We start from the raw sequence: 17,014 nt of genomic DNA, 5'->3' as shown, positions 1-17,014 counted from the left end.
GAGCTTTTAAATTTGGTTATTGTGTTTTTCAGTTTTTTGGTTATTGTGTTTTTCTCCAGTTTCCACAAGTGGAACTCTTCTATTTCTTTGCTGAGACTTGCTATCTTTCCATTCATTTCAAGAGTATCTTTGGGATATTTTTACAAAGACTTTAAAGACTTTAAAGTCTTTGTCAGATTATTCCAACATCTGTGTCATTTTATCATTGGTGTCTCTTGATTGTCTTTTCCCAGTTTAAATTTTCCTAGTTTTGTTTGTTTGTTTGTTTGTTTGTTTGTTTGTTTTTGCGGTACGCGGGCCTCTCACCGCCACGGAGCACAGGCTCCAGACGCACAGGCCCAGCGGCCATGGCTCATGGGCCCAGCCGCTCCGCAGCATGTGGGATCCTCCCAGACCGGGGCACGAACCCGCGTCCCCTGCATCGGCAGGCGGACTCCGAACCACTGAGCCACCAGGGAAGCCCTTTCCTAGTTTTTTGAAGGCTGGATTTTAGACTGTACCTTGGATATTTTGAATACTAAGCTATGAGACTCTGAGTCCCATAAAAATGTTGATATTTTTATTTTAGTAGGCAAATCATCTGGCTGGGATTAGACTGTATGTTCCAAGCCGAATTTCTAGGTCACGATTCCAATAACAGTTGTCTTTGCAAAGATGTTACAGTATTACTTGCATCTGTCCTGTATATTTGCCACCCAGTAGCCAGTCAAATTCCTGGGCAGTGCTCTATCTTGTAGTTTAGTTCTCAAAGCATTTGGTATTATGTTGAGTGTCAGATTCACACATGCACAGCTTGGAGGTTAGCCCAGAAGTCACAAACAACTTCTGCTCTCCTGAGCTCCTCTCTCTCTCTACTCAATCTCCTTGGTTCTTTCCGGTTCTATGGGACTCCCTATTACAATACTTTGATCAGAAAGCTAGGGTTTTATATACCTCATTTTGCTCTTTACTTCCTATGACGGTGCCTGTATCTGGCGCTAAGCAGTGGGAGAATAGAGGTTTTTAAAAAGGCAAAGGTTTTGTCCTACTTCAGAGTTTTGGAAGCACATCTCCTCTGACCAGAGAGGAAGGTTCTCTTCCCTGAGTTTGAGATGCCCTTTATTATTATTATATTTTTGGCTGCACTGGGTCTTCATTGCTGCTCTCAGGCTTTCTCTAGTTGTGGCGAGCGGGGGCTACTCTTCATTGCAGTGCACGGGCTTCTCATTGCAGTAGCTTCTCTTGTTGCAGCAAGAGAAGCACGGGCTCTAGGCACGTGGGCTCAGTAGTTGTGGCTCACGGGCTTTGTTGCTCCATGGCATGTGGGATCTTCCTGGACCAGGGCTCAAACCCATGTCCTGTGCATTGGCAGGTGGATTCTTACGCACTGCGCCACCAGAGAGATTTCTGGGCACAAGTATTAATATCATAATTTGAACTACTGGATCCATAATTGTCTCATATTAATTGGGGGGTTTATGCCTCCAACATTCAATGTATTAGAAGAAAAATATATTCATGCTCATCCCTCCATTTTTTTGTGTGTGTGTTTCTGTTTGCAATGTAACACATTTGCTAGTATTTCTCATTTATCCCATCAAAAATGTCACATAAAAATTCAAGTAACTCAGAACTTTGGTGTGGGATTCACTTATTATTCTTAAGTCACATGCAGAATTTGACTTACAAGGGAACACATGGTGAAACATATGTAAGGTTTAGTGTTAGTTAGAATTTGGCTTAGCAATGAATGACAAAACCAAAAATAACAGTAAGGTACATAATATATATCTATTTTGCTCTCGCATAAAGTAGGAAGTAAAAGGTTCAAGGTTGATATGGTGGTTCACTGTGTCAGGAATTCAGGTTCCTTCTTTCGTGATGCTCTGCCATGCATGACTTTGATTACTTCATGATTATCTCATGATTATTAGCTCATTGTGACAGCTCCAGCCATCACAGGAATAAGAGAAGGTAAAGGAGAAGGCACATGGCTCCTCTCTTTTAAGGACACTTCCTGAAAATTGCACACAGCGCTTCAGTTTATACCTCTCAGGACAGAATATAGTCACAGGGCCACGCTTCGTCACAAGAAAAGTTGGGAAATATAGTTATATTCTGGGCAGCTATACCCACCTAGAAATTGAGAGTTATTGTCATTGAAAGGGGAAGAATGAGGGCCAACAAGCATTCTTTGATCAGACTGTATCCTTAAGAAAACTTTATGTTGTAAGAAACAGAAACTAAATTCAAATTAGCATAAATAATAAAAGAGATATAGGCTTATATAACTGGAAAGACCAGAGGTAGAGGGAGCTTTAGAGTTTGATTCAGGAGACTTTTGGTATCATGATGGACTCAACTTCCTTCCCTTTTTCTGGTTAGCTTCCTTCTCTGTTAACTTCATTATAAGGTTAGCTTATTTATGGCAAAAAGTCTTCAGAAGTTATACGCTTCACATCCTTATGCCACATTGCTCAGAAGGAAAGAAAGCATTGTCCTCTGGTAACTATAGTGACTAACTGTCACAGTTTATTCAGGACTAAATACTTAACATTTAGTTAAGTATTAGTTAAGTAAATACTTAACATAAATTTATAAATTTAAAGCAATTTAAATTATCTATTATAACCCCAACAATTTAATTCTATTCTCTATAACTATAATACTATTATAAAGTTTGAAATGAGAGTGTAAAATTTTTTTAACATCTGGTCACTTGAAGAAAGAGAATGTCAACAAATAAACCTCCTTCAATTCTCTTCCAGACTCACAAGGAAAATGATTCTAATGGATCCCATATCACATTATGAGTTTATTTAAAGATTCCTGTGTATCTGCTTAGAGATTCTGATTCAGAAGATATTTAGAAACTACTGTATTACATGACTGTGAGTCACTAGTGTAAATTGAATATATATGTTTCATCCTCAACCTTCAAGCTGTATTTGTCTCTTTCAAGTACTAGTTAGGAAATTTTGAAAGCTTGATGCTATGGGCTGACTATTTGTGTCCCACAAATTTCATATGTTGAAGCTCTAATCCCCGATGCGATGTTAGTTGGAGATGGGCCTTTGGGAGGTAATTACGTTTAGATGAGATTATGAGGGTGGAGCCACCATGGTGGAATTAGTGTTCGGTCTTGTAGAACTGAGTCCTTCACCTCTGGGATCAGATGCTATCTCTGGGTAGTTTCAGAATTGAGTTGAATTGTAGAATACCCAGCTGGTATCCAGGAATCGATGGTTGTATGGAAATCCCCCCCCCACGAGCAGTTTGGAATTGGGAGCAGGACCATTATTCCCAGCCACCTCCTTAAAATTACTGAATCCAGGGGTGAAGCACAGGAGTTTTTTTTTTTTAATTAATAGACTTTATTTTTTAGAACTGTTTTAGAATTATAGAAAAAGTGAGCCAATAGTACAGATAGGTCCCATATCCTACCCTTCCCCCTACACAGTTTCCATTATTATTACCATCTTATATTAGTATGGGACATTCATTACAATTAATCAGCCCATATCGTTACATGACTATTAACTAAAGTCCACAGTTTATTCAGATTTCCTTAGCTTTTACCAAATGTCCTTTTTATGTTCAAGGATCCCATCTGGAATGCCTTGTTACATTTAGATGGTGTGTCATCTTGGGCTCCTCTTAGCTGTGACATTTTCTCAGACTTGCCTTGTTTTTGATGACCTTCACAGTATTAAGGAATACTGGTCAGGTATATTGTATCATTCACCTCTACTGGAATTTGTCTGACTTTTTCTCATGATTAGACTGGGGTTATAAGTTTTTTTTTTTTTTTTTTTTTTTTTTTATTTTACAAATTTAATCAGTTATACATATACATATGTTCCCATATCCCCTCCCTTTTGCGTCTCCCTCCCACCCTCCCTATCCCACCCCTCCAGGCGGTCACAAAGAACCGAGCTGATCTCCCTGTGCTATGCGGCTGCTTCCCACTAGCTCTCTACCTTACATTTGGTAGTGTATATATGTCCATGCCGCTCTTTCACTTTGTCACAGCTTACCCTTCCCCCTCCCCATATCCTCAAGTCCATGCTCTAGTAGGTCTGTGTCTTTATTCCTGTCTTACCCCTATGTTCTTGATGACATTTTTTTCTTAAATTCCATATATATGTGTCAGCATACAGTATTTGTCTTTCTCTTTCTGACTTACTTCACTCTGTATGACAGACTCTAGGTCCATCCACCTCATTACAAATAGCTCAATTTCATTTCTTTTTATGGCTGAGTAATATTCCATTGTATATATGTGCCACATCTTCTTTATCCATTCATCCGATGATGGACACTTAGGTTGTTTCCATCTCCGGGCTATTGTAAATAGGGCTGCTATGAACATTTTGGTACATGTCTCTTTTTGAATTATGGTTTTCTCAGGGTATATGCCCAGTAGTGGGATTGCTGGGTCATATGGTAGTTCTATTTGTAGTTTTTTAAGGAACCTCCATACTGTTCTCCATAGTGGCTGTACCAATTCACATTCCCACCAGCAGTGCAAGAGTGTTCCCTTTTTTCCACACCCTCTCCAGCATTTATTGTTTCTAGATTTTTTGATGATGGCCATTCTGACTGGTGTGAGATGATATCTCATTGTAGTTTTGATTTGCATTTCTCTAATGAGTAAAGATGTTGAGCATCCTTTCATGTGTTTGTTGGCTGTCTGTATATCTTCTGTGGAGAAATGTCTATTTAGGTCTTCTGCCCATTTTTGGATTGGGTTGTTTGTTTTTTTGCTATTGAGCTGCATGAGCTGCTTATAAATTTTGGAGATTAATCCTTTGTCAGTTGCTTCATTTGCAAATATTTTCTCCCATTCTGAGGGTTGTCTTTTGGTCTTGTTTATGGTTTCCTTTGCTGTGCAAAAGCTTTGAAGTTTCATTAGGTCCCATGTGTTTATTTTTGTCTTTATTTCCATTTCTCTAGGAGATGGGTCAAAAAGGATCTTGCTGTGATTTATGTCATAGAGTGTTCTGCCTATGTTTTCCTCTAGGAGTTTGATAGTGTCTGGCCTTACATTTAGGTCTTTAATCCATTTTGAGCTAATTTTTGTGTATGGTGTTAGGGAGTGATCTAATCTCATACTTTTACATGTCCCTGTCCAGTTTTCCCAGCACCACTTATTGAAGAGACTGTCCTTTCTCCACTGTACATTCCTGCCTCCTTTATCAAAGATAAGGTGACCATATGTCCGTGGGTTTATCTCTGGGCTTTCTATCCTGTTCCATTGATCTATCTTTCTGTTTTTGTGCCAGTACCATACTGTCTTGATTACTGTAGCTTTGTAGTATAGTCTGAAGTCAGGGAGCCTGATTCCTCCAGCTCCATTTTTCGTTCTCAAGATTGCTTTGGCTATTCGGGGTCTTTTGTGTTTCCATACAAATTGTGAAATTTTTTGTTCTAGTTCTGTGAAAAATGTCATTGGTAGTTTGATAGGGATTGCATTGAATCTGTAGATTGCTTTGGGTAGTAGAGTCATTTTCACAATGTTGATTCTTCCAATCCAAGAACATGGTACATCTCTCCATCTATTTGTATCATCTTTAATTTCTTTCATCAGTGTCTTATAATTTTCTGCATACAGGTCTTTTGTCTCCTTAGGTAGGTTTATTCCTAGATATTTTATTCTTTTTGTTGCAATGGTAAATGGGAGTGTTTCCTTGATTTCACTTTCAGATTTTTCATCATTAGTATATAGGAATGCCAGAGATTTCTGTGCATTAATTTTGTATCCTGCAACTTTACCAAATTCATTGATTAGCTCTAGTAGTTTTCTGGTAGCATCTTTAGGATTCTCTATGTATAGTATCATGTCATCTGCAAACAGTGACAGCTTTACTTCTTCTTTTCCCATTTGGATTCCTTTTATTTCCTTTTCTTCTCTGATTGCTGTGGCTAAAACTTCCAAAACTATGTTGAATAAGAGTGGTGAGAGTGGGCAACCTTGTCTTGTTCCTGATCTTAGTGGAAATGGTTTCAGTTTTTCACCATTGAGGACGATGCTGGCTGTGGGTTTGTCATATATGGCCTTTATTATGTTGAGGAAAGTTCCCTCTATGCCTACTTTCTGCAGGGTTTTTATCATAAATGGGTGTTGAATTTTGTCAAAAGCTTTCTCTGCATCTATTGAGATGATCATATGGTTTTTCTCCTTCAACTTGTTAATATGGTGTATCACATTGATTGATTTGCGTATATTGAAGAATCCTTGCATTCCTGGAATAAACCCCACTTGATCATGGTGTATGATCCTCTTAATGTGCTGTTGGATTCTGTTTGCTAGTAGTTTGTTGAGGATTTTTGCATCTATGTTCATCAGTGATATTGGCCTGTAGTTTTCTTTCTTTGTGACATCCTTGTCTGGTTTTGGTATCAAGGTGATGGTGGCCTCGTAGAATGAGTTTGGGAGTGTTCCTCCCTCTGCTATATTTTGGAAGAGTTTGAGAAGGATAGGTGTTAGCTCTTCTCTAAATGCTTGATAGAATTCGCCTGTGAAGCCATCTGGTCCTGGGCTTTTGTTTGTTGGAAGATTTTTAATCACAGTTTCAATTTCAGTGCTTGTGATTGGTCTATTCATATTTTCTATTTCTTCCTGAGTCAGTCTTGGCAGGTTGTGCATTTCTAAGAATTTGTCCATTTCTTCCAGGTTGTCCATTTTATTGGCATAGAGTTGCTTATAGTAATCTCTCATGATCTTTTGTATTTCTGCAGTGTCAGTTGTTACTTCTCCTTTTTCATTTCTAATTCTATTGATTTGAGTCTTCTCCCTTTTTTTCTTAATGAGTCTGGCTAATGGTTTATCAATTTTGTTTATCTTCTCAAAGAACCAGCTTTTAGTTTTATTGATCTTTGCTATCGTTTCCTTCATTTCTTTTTCATTTATTTCTGATCTGATTTTTATGATTTCTTTCCTTCTGCTAACTTTGGGATGTTTTTGTTCTTCTTTCTCTAATTGCTTTAGGTGCAAGGTTAGGTTGTTTATTCGAGATATTTCCTGTTTCTTAAGGTGTGATTGTATTGCCATAAACTTCCCTCTTAGAACTGCTTTTGCTGCATCCCATAGGTTTTGGGTCGTCGTGTCTCCATTGTCATTTGTTTCTAGGTATTTTTTAATTTCCTCTTTGATTTCTTCAGTGATCACTTCGTTATTAAGTAGTGTATTGTTTAGCCTCCATGTGTTTGTATGTTTTACAGCTTTTTTCCTGTAATTGATATCTAGTCTCATAGCATTGTGGTCGGAAAAGATACTTGATACAATTTCAATTTTCTTAAATTTACCAAGGCTTGATTTGTGACCCAAGATATGATCTATCCTGGAGAATGTTCCATGAGCACTTGAGAAAAATGTGTATTCTGTTGTTTTTGGATGGAATGTCCTATAAATATCAATTAAGTCCATCTTGTTTAATGTATCATTTAAAGCTTGTGTTTCCTTATTTATTTTCATTTTGGATGACCTGTCCATTGGTGAAAGTGGGGTGTTAAAGTCCCCTACTATGATTGTGTTACTGTCGATTTCTCCTTTTATGGCTGTTAATATTTCCCTTATGTATTGAGGTGCTCCTATGTTTGGTGCATAAATATTTACAATTGTTATATCTTCTTCTTGGATTGATCCCTTGATCATTATGTAGTGTCCTTCTTTGTCTCTTCTAGTAGTCTTTATTTTAAAGTCTATTTTGTCTGATATGAGAATTGCTACTCCAGCTTTCTTTTGGTTTCCATTTGCATGGAATATCTTTTTCCATCCCCTTACTTTCAGTCTGTATGTATCTCTAGGTCTGAAGTGGGTCTCTTGTAGACAGCATATATATGGGTCTTGTTTTTGTATCCATTCAGCCAGTCTGTGTCTTTTGGTGGGAGCATTTAGTCCATTTACATTTAAGGTAATTATTGATATGTATGTTCCTATTCCCATTTTCTTAATTGTTTTGGGTTCGTTATTGTAGTTCTTTTCCTTCTGTTGTGTTTCTTGCCTAGAGAAGTTCCTTTAGCATTTGTTGTAAAGCTGGTTTGGTGGTGCTGAACTCTCTCAGCTTTTGCTTGTCTGTAAAGGTTTTAATTTCTCCATCAAATCTGAATGAGATCCTTGCTGGGTAGAGTAATCTTGGTTGCAGGTTTTTCTCCTTCATCACTTTAAGTATGTCCTGCCACTCCCTTCTGGCTTGTAGAGTTTCTGCTGAGAGATCAGCTGTTATCCTGATGGGGATTCCCTTGTGTGTTATTTGTTGTTTTTGCCTTGCTGCTTTTAATATGATTTCTTTGTGTTTAATTTTTGACAGTTTGATTAATATGTGTCTTGGTGTATTTCTCCTTGGATTTATTCTGTATGGGACTCTCTGTGCCTCCTGGACTTGATTAACTATTTCCTTTCCCATATTAGGGAAGTTTTCAACTATAATCTCTTCAAATATTTTCTCAGTCCCTTTCTTTTTCTCTTCTTCTTCTGGAACCCCTATAATTCGAATGTTGGTGCGTTTAATGTTGTCCCAGAGGTCTCTGAGACTGTCCTCTGTTCTTTTCATTATTTTTTCTTTATTTTGCTCTGCAGCAGTTATTTCCACTATTTTATCTTCCACCTCACTTATCCGTTCTTCTGCCTCAGTTATTCTGCTATTGATCCCATCTAGAGTATTTTTTATTTCATTTATTGTGTTTTTAATCGATGCTTGATTCGTCTTTAGTTCTTCTAGGTCCTTGTTAACTGTTTCTTGCATTTTGTCTATTCTATTTCCAAGATTTTGGATCATCTTTACCATCATTATTCTGAATTCTTTTTCAGATAGACTGCCTATTACCTCTTCATTTGTTAGGTCTGGTGGGTTTTTATCTTGCTCCTTCTCCTGCTGTGTGTTTTTCTGTCTTCTCATTTTGCTTATGTTACTGTGTTTGGGGTCTCTTCTTTGCAGGCTGCAGGTTCGTAGTTCCCGTTGTTTTTGGTGTCTGTCCCCAGTGGCTAAGGTTGGTTTAGTGGGTTGTGTAGGCTTCTTGGTGAAGGGGACTACTGCCTGTGTTCTGGTGGATGAGGCTGGATCTTGTCTTTCTGGTGGGCAGGTCCACGTCTGGTGGTGTGTTTTGGGGTGTTTGCGGACTTTTTATGATTTGAGGCAGCCTCTCTGCTGATGGGTGGTGTTGTGTTCCTGTCTTGCTAGTTGTTTGGCATAGGGTGTCCAGCACTGTAGCTTGCTGGTCGTTGAGTGAAGCTGGGTGCTGGTGTTGAGATGGAGATCTCTGGAAGATTTTCGCCGTTTGATATTATGTGGAGCTGGGAGGTCTCTTGTGGACCAGTGTCCTGAAGTTCGCTCTCCCACCTCAGAGGCACAGCACTGACTCCTGGCTCCTCAATTTGGGATGATTTGTTGTCTATTCATGTATTCCACAGATGCAGGGTACATAAAGTTGATTGTGGAGCTTTAATCCGCTGCTTCTGAGGCTGCTGGGAGAGGTTTCCCTTTCTCTTCTTTGTTCTCACAGCTCCTGGGTCTCAGCTTTGGATTTGGCCCCGCCTCTGCGTGTAGGTCGCCGGAGGGCGTCTGTTCTTCGCTCAGACAGGACAGGGTTAAAGGAGCAGCCTCTTCGGGGAATCTGGCTCACTCAGGCCGGGCGGGAGGGAGGGGCACGGAGTGCGGGGCGTGCCTGCAGCGGCAGAGGTCGGCGTGATGTTGCACCAGCCCGGGGCGCGCCGTGCGTTCTCCCAGGGAAGCCGCCCCTGGATCCCGGGACCCCGGCAGTGGCAGGCTGCACAGGCTCCCGGAAGGGCGGCGTGGACAGTGTCCTGCGTTCGCACACAGGCTTCTTGGCGGCGGCAGCAGCAGCCCCAGCGTCCCACGCCCGTCTCTGGGCTCCGCGCTTTCAGCCGCGACTCGCGCCCGTCTCCGGAGCTCCTTTACGCGGCGCTCTTAATCCCCTCTCCTCGCGCACCAGGAAACCAAGAGGGAAGAAAAAGTCTCCTGCCTCTTCGGCAGCTCCAGAGTTTTCCCGGATTCCCTCCCGGCTAGCTGTGGCACATTAGCCCCCTTCAGGCTGAGTTCTCGCCGCCAGTCCCAGTCCTCTCCCTGCGCTCTGACCGAAGCCCGAGCCTCAGCTCCAGCGCCGCCCACCCTGGCGGGGGAGCAGACAAGCCTCTCGGGCTGGTGAGTGCCGCTCGGCACCGCTCCTCTCTGCGGGAATCTCTCTGCTTTGCCCTACCCAGGTATGTGGGGAGTTTCTTGCCTTTTGGGAGGTCTGGGGTCTTCTGCCAGCATTCAGTAGTTGTTCTGTAGGAGTTGTTGCACGTGTAGCTGTATTTCTGGTGTATCTGTGGGGAGGAAGGTGATCTCCGCGTCTTACTCTTCCGCCATCTTACCCGGAAGTTGGGGTTATAAGTTTTTGACGGAGGTTCACAGAGGTAAAGTGAGAATAAGCAATTTTTTTTTTTTTTTTGGCGGTACGCGGGCCTCTCAACGCTGCGGCCCCTCCCTTTGCGGAGCGCAGGCTCCGGACGCGCAGGCTCAGAGGCCACGGCTCACGGGCCCAGCCGCTCCGCGGCACGTGGGACCCTCCTGAACTGGGGCATGAACCCACGTCCCCTGCATCGGCAGGTGTACCCCCAACCACTGCGCTGCCAGGGAAGCCCGAGAATAAGCATTTTTAACAGTTACCCTGGTGATTTTTATTTGTAGACTATAGTTAGGCCTTGATGTTAAGATATGTATGTCTAGTCATTGTGACTTTGGGTGCAGCTTTAAGTATTATACTACTATACTGATATTTTCAAGGACAGAAAACATGTGTTACTTATCTTTGGATTCTTAGGGTTCAGCATAGGGCTTACCACATAGTACACATTACAATTCTATTTATATCAGAAAAGGAAACTAATATAAACTAAAAATAATTATTTCTGTGAAAATGAAAATGAAAGGGAATCACCAAAAATAACTTATATGAACCAAATGTTTGTGTGGTGACAAATGTTTGTAGGGTACCAAATTCATATGTTGAAGCCCCAGCCACCAATGTGACTATGTCTGGAGATAGGGCTTTCACAGAGGCAATTAAGGTTCAGTGAGGTCATAAGGATGGAGGCCCTGATCCAGTAGGAGTAGTGTCCTTATAAGAAAAGCAAGAGACACCAGAGAGCTCTCCCTCCCTCCCTCCCCCCGCCCCTCCCCACCATGTGAGAACATAGCAAAAAGGCTGCCATCTGCACACCAGGAAGAGTTCTCACCTGAAACTTACTACACTGGTTCCCTGATCTAGGACTTCCAGCCTGATCTATTTCCTCCAGTGAGAAAATAAATTTTTGTTAAGCCACCCAGTTTGTAGTATTGTGCTATGGCAGCCCAAGCAAACTAATATAGACCTTGATACAAAGAAGTGGGCTGCTGCTTTTGTACGAAATACCTAAATATGTGGAAGTGGCTTTGGAACTGGATGATGGGTAGAGGCTGGAAGAGTTTTGAGGTACATATTACAAAAAGCCTGGACTGTCATGAAGGAATTGCTGGTAGAAATACAGAGATTAAAGACGATTATAGTGAGAGCTCAGAGAGATAAAAAGGAGAGCTGGAAAGAAAGTCTCCATTTTCTTAGAGAATATATAAATAGTCATGAACAGAATGTTCATAGAAATATGAACATTAAAGGTCATTCTGGTGAGGTCTCAGAAGGAAATGAGGAACAGTTATTGAAAAATGGAGAAAAGGCAATCCCTGTCATAAAGTGGCAAAGAACTTGGTTGAATTGTGTCCTCATGTTTTGTGGAAGGTAGAATTTGTGAACAATGAAATTGGATATTTAGCTGAGGAGATTTCTAGGCAAAATGTTGAAGGTGCAGCCTGGGTCCTCCTGACTACTAATAGTGAAATTCAAGAGGAGACATATGAATTGAATAAGGAATTGTTAAACAAAAAGGAAGTAGAACTTAAAAATTTGGAAAATTCTCAGCCTATCCATATTGCAAAAGATGAAAAAGCTTGTTCTGAATAGAACACTAAGGGTGTGGCTGAACAACCATTTGGTAAAGAGATTAATATGGGTGTGAACCATGAATTTAATCAGCCACCTCAGCAGAAGCCAGGAATAGAGATGAGACTCTACCAGCAGAGACAAGGTCAGTTAGAATGAAAGGGGACAGAGAAAACGAGAGGAAATGAAGGAAGGCTGCTGGACTTACTGGATTCTACAGACCTGGGTGAAAGAGCTATGCTGCAGCAAACATGCTTTATCCTTCAAGAAAAGGGAAGAATGACCCTGAAGGTGGTTCAGAGACCATCAGGGCTGCCATTCCCATCACAAGCCCAGGGTACAAGCTTGCTTCCTCCTTGATTTCACAGACTGGTGTCCTTGTAGAGCATTGGACCCAAGCCTTAAGATCTAATGGAATTATATATAGTTATATAATAATTATATATAAATGGAATATATATATTATATGTATTATATATATTATATATTATATATATAATGTATTATATTATAAATAAGTCCTGGATGTAATGTACAGCATGGTGACTATAGTTAATACTATATTGTATATTTGAAAGTTGCTAAAAAAGTAGACCTTAAAAGTTCTCATCACAGGAAAAGAAATTTGTAACTAAGTGTGGTGATGAATGGTAACTAAACTTATTGTGGTTATCATTTCACAATATATACTTATATCAAATCACTATGTTGTACACCTAAAACTAATACAATGTCAATTACATCTCCATTTTTTTTAATTAAAAAAAAGATCTAATGGGATTTGTCTTGCTAAGTTTTGGACTTGCTTGAGACTCCTCATTCCCCTTTCTTCTTTTCTATTTCTCCATTTTGGAATGGGAATGTCTATCTTATAACTGTCCCACTACTGTATTTTGGAAGCACATGACTGCTTGGTTTCTCAAGTTACCAGCTGGAGAGGAATTTTGCCTCAGAACGAATCATACCTCAAGTCTCATCCATGTCTGAGTTAGATGATATTTAGATGAGACTGTGGTATTTAGATTTTAGAGTTAATATTGGAACAAGATAAGACTTTTGGGGTTGTTGGGATGGAATGAATGTATTTTGCATGTAAGAAAGACATGAATTTGGGGGGCCAGAAGGCAGACTAATACAATGACAATACATTAGGTTAGGGCAAGAGAAGTTTAAAAGATGAAAATAAGTTTAAAAGAAGAAAACAATCATAGAAATTTAGAATTCTACACTCATTGCTCTGTGAGTATCCTTAAGTTCTTCACATGAAAAAAAATTAACACTTGCAACAATAGGCAATGTGTTATGCATATCGTTTATAGAGGTTATCTGAGGAACTCCTACCAGAACCCAAATTCAAAAAGTCTTGGCCCTACATCAAAGTATTAGAAGATAATTATTCATACATCTTAAGTTAAAATGTTTTAAGTATACATGTGTCAATTAGAATTTGCACTTGACTACTAATATCCAAGATCCACACTTATTGTGTAATAAGTCACACAAGGTCTTATTTTCTCACTGAAAGGAAGGCCTGAGATAGGGAGAGTTTGGCAGCAAAGTTATCAGCAATCAGGCTCCTTTTATGCCATCTCTAGTGGCATATAAGATGGCTGCCAGGGCTCTGACCATCGTAAATGAATTCCAGATAGCAAGCAAGAGGAAAGGGAGAAGAATGAAAAAGTTATTTCCCAGAAGTCACACTCAACAGAATCCACTTATATCTCATTGACCAGCTCTAACTGCAGAGGAGGCTGAGAAATGTCTTTTGGTTAGTACACTGCCTATGCAGAATGAAACCTCAGTTTTATTGGTAAGGATGAAGGGAAGAATGAAAATTATTTAGGCAGCTAACAGGCCCTGCCAGTGTATATAACTTTGTAATGATTTCCTGATTTAGTGACTTAAAATTAATTAAACAATTAACCAGCGGCCCTAACGGCATCAGAGAAGAGAGCATCTACTCTACAACCTATTCAAGTGGGATACTGGAAAGCTGTTTGGATTTGGTTTTTTACTCATGTGGCATATAAAAGGTATAAACTCAGCTAAAACCTGAAAATATGAGACTTGAAGGTTGGTCAGAGTTTAATCGTGTGAAATGACAGCCTGTTGGATGAACTCATAGAAGGGTAGAAAGAAAGTCTAGGACATCAGCTCAGATAATCATAGTTAAAGAAGAGTGAAGAATGTTAAAATTAAAAAATTAGAAAGGATAGAATATTATATCATGAAGATGGAGGGTGAAAAAAGTGGGTGATCAGCATCAAATGAGGTAAAAAGGTGAATGAGGACTAATTAAGCCTTTGGGTTTAATGGTAGTCACTGGAAATATTCAAAGGAATAGTTTCGGACCTCAGTATTTATCTTGGAGGCTTTCTTTAAATGTCTAGTGATCCTTGGCTTTCCATTCATAATTAAAGGGTAAGTTGATTGGACTATCTGTTTATGTGGGCATTTTATTAATTAAAGGACTTTACTGTCAACTTGGGGAGGGTGCTAAGGGACCTAACCATTTTGTTGAGAGTACTCCCAAAATATCACCTTGAGGTTATTTCCTCTGAGACCTCAAGATTTATTTAGAGAAAAATCTCCTGCATGGGGTGTACACACATGGCTATCAGTGCTCTCAGAGCAAAGAGTGGAAAGGGGCTGGGGTGGGTCTCACTATTCAGTACAGAGACTTTCATTTAATCTGGTTTTTTGCTTGACATGAAGTCCCTGAATCTGGGTCTCCTCTGGTTCAAACTCTCTGCCAACTAATCCTCGTATTTCACAGAAGTGACTAGGGGTGAGCTAGTAACCTGGCTACGTGTCCTAAGGATGGTGACCTAGACCTAGAAATCTAACTACTTTGTACAGATTTTCAATCAATCCTCTGGTCTTTCCTTCCACACCTTCCCATTGATGAGGTACTTCCAGTTTTTGAGCCTGTGGTACAATAAGACATATATTTGGTCTTTGTCCCCAGTTCCTGACACAGAGCTCCTAAAACCTTTGGAATTTCCTGACTGATAGTATCTTTTGTTACTCAGAAGGTGCCCCTTTTGAGCACACATGATTTTATGCTAATGAGATGATTTAGGGGAGAGCTCCTAGATGGCCTCAGGATGGGGCTGGTCACCAGAAAGACCAGGTGATTAGAGGGCTGGAACTTTCAGCCCCAACCACAGATTGCCAGGAAAGGGAGAGGGGGACTAGAGATTAAGCTCCATAAAAAATTCTTAAACAGGAGATTTGGTGAGCTTCTGGGTTAGTAAACATGTGGAGGTTCTGGGAGGGTGGTGCACAAAGAGAGGGCATGGAAGCTCTGTGTCCCTTCCCCCTACCTTGCCATATGCATCTCTTCCATGTGGCTGTTACTGAGTGTATCCTTTCATAGTAAATCAACCAACGTAAGTAAATATTTCCCTGAGTTCTGGGAGCCATTCTAGCAAATTCTTGAACCTGAGGAAGGAGTCATGGGAAGGTCAATTTATAGCTGGTTGGTCAGAAATAGAGGTGGCAACCTGGACTTGTAATTGGCAGCTGAAGTGGGGGTAGTCTTGAGTCAGGGTTCTCCAGAGAAACTGAACCAGTAGTATATAGATAGATATAAGAGGAGTTTTATGACAGGAATTGGCTCACATGGCTATGGAGGCCAAGAAGTCCCATACACTGCTTGCTGTCTGCAAGCTGGAAAAACAGGAAAGCTGGTGGTAAAATTCAGCTTGATTCCAAATACCTGAGAACAAGGAGCACCACTGTGTGAGGGCAGAAGATAGACACCCCAGCTCAAGAAGAGAGAATCTGCCTTTCCTTTGCCTTTTTGTTCCACTGGGGCTCCCAACAGATTGGATGATGACCACCCACATCGGTGAGGGCAGATCTCTTCTCAGTCTGGTGAGTCAAACGCTAATCTCTTCCAGAAACACCCTCACAGACACATCCAGAAATAATGTTTTACCAGCTAACAGGGCACCCCTTAGGCTAGTCAAGTTGACACATAAAATGAGCCATAACATTTTAACCTCTGGGATCTGATGCTCTCTCCAGGGGGACAGTGTCAGAATTCAGTTAAATGTGTAGGACATCTAGTCAGCGTCTGTCAAGAATTGGAGAACTGCTTGGTGTGAGATAAACCCCCACATACCTAGTGTCAGGAGTACTGAGAATAGAAGAGAAAAATAAAATTTCCCTTTACAGAGCCTTTCTGGAGTTCTGAAGCATGAATTACAAGTTTCCCTCCCCCACTATTCGAAAGGAGAGCATTCCCATGAAACCTTTCCTAAACCGAAATGGTATAAAGCGAAGACATAATTACCTTGGGGACACATCTTGCTAACAGATGCACAAAATAAATCGAGATGCTCAAAGACACAGTTCAAAGCTATGGCAGCTTGATGCTGAGATGCTCTGTACAGTTCTTACAACAGAACACACTACCAACTCTCATTCTCTATTGTCTCTTTAGCACTCTTTGTCTTTGTGGGTTTTACATTTTCTTATTTCAGTGGGGTTTCACAGGGAAACAAAATAACACGTTTCACCTCTCAAATTAAATCAAAAGTCACTTTGTGGGCTTCCCTGGTGGCGCAGTGGTTGGGAGTCCGCCTGCTGATGCGGGGGGCACGGGTTTGTGCCCCGGTTCAGGAGGATCCCACATGCCGTGGAGCGGCTGGGCCGCTGAGCCTGCGCGTCCGGAGCCTGTGCTCCGCAGCGGGAGAGGCCACAACGGTGAGAGGCCCGCGTGCCACACACACCAAAAAAAGTCACTTTGTGGAATATGTTTCCAAAATTATGAATTTTTAAAATCAATGATGCAGTTTTCCATTTCTTTGTTTTTTTCTGATTAGAAAAGTAATGCTTGCTCACTATGACAATCCAAATAATACAGAAATATCGAACAAAGACAAAGTCTCTAATAGTCCTAACCCTAGATAAAGTCACAGGTTGGTTTCTATCAAATACACTGTTTAGTGATTCTATGCTTATAAAACATATGATAGGAGAAAACAACAGAAAGATATTAAAATATTAACAACAGTTAACTCTGGATAGTGGGATTAATGGATTTTCC

The sequence above is a fragment of the Mesoplodon densirostris genome, chromosome 14, assembly GCF_025265405.1.
Source record: "Mesoplodon densirostris isolate mMesDen1 chromosome 14, mMesDen1 primary haplotype, whole genome shotgun sequence".
Classification (NCBI taxonomy): domain Eukaryota; kingdom Metazoa; phylum Chordata; class Mammalia; order Artiodactyla; family Ziphiidae; genus Mesoplodon; species Mesoplodon densirostris.
This window is presented reverse-complemented; position numbering follows the sequence as displayed.